Source organism: Mustela lutreola, chromosome 7 (genome assembly GCF_030435805.1).
Source record: "Mustela lutreola isolate mMusLut2 chromosome 7, mMusLut2.pri, whole genome shotgun sequence".
In the NCBI taxonomy this organism is placed as follows: Eukaryota; Metazoa; Chordata; class Mammalia; order Carnivora; family Mustelidae; genus Mustela; species Mustela lutreola.
This window is the reverse complement of record NC_081296.1, coordinates 72,287,908-72,294,072: the sequence shown is the minus strand read 5'-3', so window position 1 is coordinate 72,294,072 and position 6,165 is coordinate 72,287,908.

The window sequence follows — 6,165 nt, the reverse complement described above, 5'->3', positions numbered from 1 at the left end:
TTGTAAATTACTTCTATAAGGGGAATGTTATAAGAGGTAAGTGATATATTTTGAGAGCAACTGAAAAATCTCAAGACCTAAAATTTCCAGCATCTGTAATCAAGTTTTACTTTCCTTAATCCATGCAGAGCAAGGTATTTGCAGTGTAATGCAGGTAATTTCATTCATAATCATGAACTGTGTATTTAAGTAATCAGTTCTATGCATAATTATTCATTCTGGATGAAAACCTCTGCCTAGCTTTTCTGGGGGAAATGTGCACATTTTTTCCAAATTCAAAACCAATCAGAAATGATTTAAAACTTGCTTCTGAGCTGATTTCTGGCCATCGATAACACATGATGAATGAGTATGGAGTTGGTTCTTGGAAGCAAATGAGGTGGGAGGGGCAGTTCCTATGGAAGAGGAGTGTGGCTTGATTATATATCCTCATCTTATGACTACTGTGTCGCCATGTTAAAAATGATGCCCATTAATTCTGCAAGATTAATAACCCACCTACATTATTGGAAATCATCAGGCCCCTGCAAAGTACATACCACCTACCCCAGAAGTTTCTGGTCCCAAATGAGCCCCACTTGTATCCAACAATGTGACTACAGCCTCTGGGGCTATTGCTTCCTGGGAGACTGCTACGGGGAGTCCCCTATGATGGCTGGACATTTTCCCCTTTTGCCAAATCCTGAAATATTCTCTAGAATTTGGTCACATGTGTTTCTGCTATTCCTCTGAGAAAACATGGACTGCCACTAGGTGCTGCTTTCCCAAAACATCTCAAGATGACACCTAAGATGTCAAAATACTTTCCTTCCAGTATTCCGTGCACTGGAGCCATGTTATGTTCTGTGAGGAGGAGGCGAATGCCCACCCTGTTCTGTCCCTTTTGTGAAAACGTGATGGAAAGAAGCATTCCCACTCCTCCTTGGCTCCAGTGAGGTTGTCTCTCATCTTGCACCAAACTCACCATATTGTCCTTCAAACCCACTCTTCCTCTTGAATTGACTATTTTCTTTATAATCGTTATTATCATTCTCTCAACAATTCAGGTTCAAAATCTTTGAAACCTTTCTGTTCCAGTCCCCACATCAGATGATTCAAAAGATTGTGCTGATTTCAAACTGCCATTTGTGTAGTCTTTCCTACTTATCATGGACTCCTTTGTTTACTGACTAAAAGTGTATATCTTGAAAAGCAAACTGTAGGTTAGCACTGTGTTAGAAGCTCAGGTTTAAAAATTTGAATTAGATATAGAACAGTAAGTCGATAATTACAATATTGTGTGAAAATATTTAACTTAGGTCCTTATGACTTATAACTTGGGTTACTTAAATATTCATATTCTTTTAATTGTTTCAAAATTCTAGACTCTTCGATTCAATCCAGATTTTTCCAAGCCATCAAAATTTTCTAAAAGCCTGGTTCTGAAACTACACTGCTTCCATCTTCCCACTTTCTGGTTCATGAAATCCTAAGTCCTTATTCTAGCATTTAGAACAGTCACAGGAGTCAAATGCCATGGTAAACTTTTATTTAATCCATTCTCCTAGAAATAACCTATGCTCCGTCTGACCTGGACGAGTAACCATTCCTCGAAAGATTTTGGCCTTTCTTTTTCTTCAATGTCTTGATTACAGTGCTGTTGTTTCCACTAGAATGTTAGCCTTTTTGCTTTTTCCAGAGATCTCATGCCTAACAGCATGAGATTTCTTTCTGCATGCTTACATTACTTTTCTTGTCTTTTGGCACTTACTGTATATTGTTTTATATTTTGTTTATGTCCACCTCTCATCTCTCCTAATAGAATGGAGGCTCATTTAAAGAAAGACTTTGTAGCTTATTTATCTTTTAATTCACATGCCACATAGTACATAAACCAGGTCACATACTCAATTTGTTGATTGCATGAAAAATTATTTTATGAGCAATAAATCCTTTGACTTATAGCAAAGGTGACTGAATGGAGATATTTGTCATGTAAATCCTATTTTCTAGTGACTTCCATTATGTAATTAAAAATATGTCCCCATGGGTGAAAAAACAATAAGACACTTAGGAAGAAACTGGTGAGAAGCCTGGTGACTGCCTCCCTGAAATACCGAACAGTGTACGCAAAAGACATACTAAGTCTAGCAGCTATTAGCCTTTGTTAGTTATTTTCATTTCTTGAGACCTAGTTCAATAAGTATTTGGTGAATAATTAAGTGAAAAAGAGTCTCCATTTCATTATAGAAATCTGTTTTTATATTTAAACTGTTACTTTAATTGAAGTTTCTGAGCTGACATATCTGAGTGAAAAACGTCAAAGCTAAACTGTTGGACAAATCCACCCAGAAACAGCCTTGTTCCCTTCTCATCATCATCTGTGATGACACATTCAAATTTGGGGTAAAAAGAAAACATGACTTTATGCCAATTACATACGGCATTCAGAAAAAATTCATTTCTATCTGAATGTAAATTGCTCAATCTGGCATCTATCAGTCTTCCGTCAGTTTAATCTTACTTTCTGTTATTTGTTATGTTCAGAGTGGAAATGTGTTCTCCAGATTTCCCTTTAAAACAGGGCTTGTTGTCCCATCTTTCAGGAAAGGGCCTCCAGCTTTGAATTCCTTTAGGATTTGTACATCATCATTCAAGGGCATTCACTTCTCGAGGCAGCTAACATCCAACAGTGTAATAAGTGAGCATATAGAAGCCTGACTATTTTGGTCCAATCTGGGGCAACCTTAACAGGCCATATATGATCTAGAACCGTGGTCAAGCTGACCAACCCTTTCTGTAGTCTGTACCTAAGCTTGACTTCTCCCTCAGCCCAACACCTAGTGTCTTATTAATTCCTTAAATTATTACTAAATTTCAGTTCCTTATTCCAGTGTACTCAACCTGCAACAATTGATGTCAGTAGTGACTCAGGAAGCTAAAATATAAAATGGTGTTTTGAACCTGGCTCACTGGGTACCCAACTGGCAATGAGACCTTCATCACTGGTGACAGGTGAGGCACCTGCAGTTTCAGCACCACATAGTTGTCCACTTTGTTAAAACATCCACTATATGGGTAAAAGAGACTGGTACCTCCAGAGAGCCACAGGTGAAAGCAGAAAGGGACACTGGTACAAGTGAGGGTCAAAGCTACCTGCTCATATGGCTTAATTATTCCCTGTAGCTGGTCCACGTTTAATCTCAGTATTACCCATTCCGTCTAACAGTGGACTAACACCTATATCATCATTGAATCTGCTGGAGCGTAGGACCTCAAGTTGCAGAGCTGATTGCACCGTGGCCTTGACTTGCTATATAGAGTCGTTTTTTGCTCTGGATCCCACTTGAAACTAGCAGCCTGAATGTTGTGCTTGTGGAACATATTATAGTCTAGAATAGTTTAGATGTAAAACATGTTGCCTACAGAAGCTGGTGAAGTCTATGCGGCACTGTTTTTCCATCTTTGTGATAAGGCATGATAGAGCAAGGTGCTCTTGTTTTATAGGAAATTTGCTAGCACTACTTTCCACCGGACTTCTGTAAATGTCACTAAAGCCATAAGTCTCTAAAATTTCATATAGTTTATCTTCCAACCTCTAGAGAGCATGCATCTTGCCAAGGCCATATATATAGATATATAGATATATCTATAGATATCTATATATGCCATCCCTTGCTTATTTTGTCTAAAGAGGATTTTTTTTTTTTTTTCAGAATAAAAGAAACTCTTTTTGGGAGATGGATAAGTACAGAGAGTCTTTTTTGATGGGCACAGGGAAGCCCAGGCTGGGGTTGGGAGAGCAGGCATGTGGTGGTGAGGCTGGTCCCCTGGTGCTAGGGTTGAGCATACTTGAGAAGTTTTAATTAGTTGCTATTATTTAATCAGGTAATTCAAAATATTGAAAGAATATGAAGAAAGATCTGGCTATTGTTGGGCTATATTTATGCTTTGGAAAGTTAATAAGCTAATATGACTGATCAGTAATTAAGAGGTAAGTGTGAATGTAGTGGTAGGATAGAAGATACTGATGATCAGGCCTAGGACTTAATCATAAAAGGATGTAATCTCCGAGGAAAGTTAAAGACCCAACCAAGGTAGGTTTGCAACACCAACATCACAGTCCAGGATGGGAAATAATGTATTGACAGATTATAGGAGTACATCTGAGATGAAGTTCTTGATAATATGAATCCCCAGATTTCCCTGACACTACTGAGCCTGAACACATGGCCCAGCACTCTGTATGAATGGCTAGTATTTTGTAATTGCTTGAAAATTCTACATAGACCTCTCCCCATATGAGCCCTCCCAAATCTGTCTTTCTCCCCACAAAGACACTAGGACTATAACTAGGCTTAAAGTTAAAATATAATTTAGCTGGAGACGTGCTGGGCCTGAAAAGAGCAGAAAGGGACAGCCCTAAATCAGCTGTGGGGTTGAGGCAGGATTCCTGCAGGAGCCAAGTGAGTATTATGAGCTGGATTCTCAGGGTAATTGATTGAAAGGCAGTGAAGCATAAGCTGGAGAAGGAAGAATCTGGTGGTCTTCTAGCACTCTCCTGAGATTAAGATCTCTTAGTACCCTAGCAATGATTCCGGTGATGGTATAGACGTACTGTTAGGATGGCTTCTAGAAGCATTAAAAAGAAAAAAAAAAGGTCATGTTCTATACATAACTGAAGTAGAAATGCTAGAATTGCAATGGACCATGGTGGACAAAGGCATTAAGGCTCAGAGAAAATCATATGCTCTAGGGGTTTTAATAATGTAAGAAAACTTACCAGAGAACTATGCTTCAAAGGAGGACCTGAAGGATACATCATTTACCAAAGCAATATGAAACACAGATGAGTTCTACTTCTGCTTGGGATATAGAAAGCCAGAAGAAAATGTTACCTCTGCTCTAACAACCAGGAAAAGTTGGATGATATGCTAAATTATGACATTTCCTGAGCCCATCAGAAAGCAAGGTAACAAGGTCAACTACATTTCAATGGGTGACAAGCTCCTCTGGAAAGATACAGGACCCATGTACTCTTGCTTTTGGCAGAGCCCGTAAGAAGTAAAACACATAAAAGCAGAGTTAAAAAAAAAAAAAAGAAAGAAAACAACAAAAACCAACCAATTAACATATTAATTAACTATTAAAAGCTGAATGTCACCAAGCATGACAGTTTAGCATCCCTGGGAGCCCAAACATGAGGGTGGTCCCCCTTTAAATTCTTTTCCCATTGTCCTTAATATGGTGCTTGTGAAAAAGATTGAGGACTAGGTCCAGAGAGCATGCCCCTTAGTTATGGAGGTCAATAGGGGTAACTGACTGCCACTGGAGACTGGCACAGAGATCTATCACTTCTAGAATAGGATAGAATGAAAACATGTTCGCCTCTGGGGGAAGAGACAGAAGACCTTCCCACCATCAGGTCACAGGTGAAGACTGATTACTTCTAAGTAAAGAGTACAGGGAAAATACCCTGCTCCTGATTGAGGAGCAGGAAGCTCCACTGAGCTCAGGATCCAAACCGTATCAAAGCTGAGGATTGCATCTATCAAGAAAGGCCAGGAACAGGCAAATAAAAATTACCCTGCCCACTACCACCAAAAAAAAAAAAAAAAAAAAAAGGCCAGTAAATGCCCTCCTAAACAAGATCCACCCCAGATACAGGGCAGAGCTAGGCAGCCATGGAGAGAAGAGCACGGACACTGTGAAAGCTTCATCCACAAGGCCAAATGCACAGGATTTGCCAAAGACAAAATCTGAACTGGGAGAACAGAGAACACTGCCTCTATGAGCTTAGCACTAAGTAGAAAGTCACAGAAGTTCACTGCGGTGGAAGGGACAAGAGTGTATGGACAGAGGGCTTGCTGTGGTGCATGCAGAGGACTTTTGAGAGCTTAAACAGAACAGAAACCTATTGATACCATAAGTCACCCACTAAAGCAGAAGGTAACAGCCATCTGCTTTAGAGAAAAGAAAGTTATGATAGTGAAAAACACAATTCAATTCCAGTTCCTTGCTATGTTGACCCACCTGCATCACTCCAACATAAACATATTAATGGTCCAGTCCAGAGATAAAAACCTTTTACCTCGGTCTCTAATGTTCTTTTATACATAATGTAAAGCACTTAATAAAAACCTATGAGACATACAAAATAGCAAGAAGAAGAAGAAAAAAATACAT